The sequence below is a fragment of the Tiliqua scincoides genome, chromosome 1 (genome assembly GCF_035046505.1).
Source record: "Tiliqua scincoides isolate rTilSci1 chromosome 1, rTilSci1.hap2, whole genome shotgun sequence".
Taxonomy (NCBI): domain Eukaryota; kingdom Metazoa; phylum Chordata; class Lepidosauria; order Squamata; family Scincidae; genus Tiliqua; species Tiliqua scincoides.
The window spans coordinates 137,679,435-137,680,627 of record NC_089821.1 but is presented as its reverse complement, the minus strand read 5'-3'; positions in this window follow the sequence as shown (position 1 = coordinate 137,680,627).

Genomic DNA, 1,193 nt, shown 5'->3' with positions numbered 1-1,193 from the left:
TCTTCTCATTGGTCACGCCTGAGCCGACAGCGACCAATAGAAGCGCAGCATGACAGCGGTAATGTTCTGAACCATCAGCCAACCTACCCACAACATGGGGCTGAGTGGGGTTATTCGCGAGAAGCATTGTGGGATACGTAGTTTTCAAAACTCCTACTGATTTGTTTGACAAAGAAACAGAAAGACTAGAGTGCCATAGATGTTCTCGCTTCCGGGTTGTCACAGTATAATTTTTTTTCCCATTAAATGGTGAAGGAGGTGAACCTTTCATGGGTTAGGATAGGGGTAGGTAAACCTTCAACTTTAGGGATCCTGGGCCTTTAATAATTGTATAGAAGAGGGAATTTCAGCAGGTGCAGCTTGTCAACTCACAGATGACACAACTGTGTAGGAGAGATGTCATCTCTCCTACACAATTGTTAAAGGTACAGGATCCCTACAGTTGAAAGTTTGTCCACCCTTGCGTTAGGACAGCCATTTTCAAGCACTGTGCCATGGCACACTGGTGTGCCGTGAATGGTCCCCAGGTGTGCTGTGGGAGTTTGGTGGAGGGTCATTTATGGTGGAGGGTCATTTAGGACCATTGGGAATATGAGCCCTCCACCAACAGCAAGGTGTGCCTTGTCAATTGTCCAAAAACTGATGTTGTGCCTTGACAATTTTAATACCTTGTCAGTGTGCCATGAGACAAAAAAAGGTTGAAAATCACTGGGTTAGGATATGAAGTTGATATTCAGTCTATCACAGCTAAACTAAAGACATAGATGTCCCAATAGTTTCCTATGGGAATCACTACTGCATAAGGGCCACAATCCTATGCATGTCTTCTCAGAAGTAAGGAGTCCTATTGGGACGTACTACCAAGAAAGTGTGCATAGGATTGCAGCCTTAGGGCCCAATCCTATCCAACATTCCAGCACTGGTGCAGCTGTAATGCAACCCTAAAGTAATAGAACAAGCCTTCCCTTCCCTTGAGGGGGTTTCTGTGACTGCGCCCCCCCCAACTCAGTATGCAGCTGATGACCCATTTTCAATGGCTGTGGGTCGGATCCTATCCAACTTTCCACAGCACCAGTGCAGCCGCAATGCATTCCTGAAGTAGGGGAATGAATGTTCCCATACCTTGAGGAGGCCTCTGTGACTGCCTCCCCACCACAGGAAGCAGTGCACACCTCCTTGACACAGCAGCACCA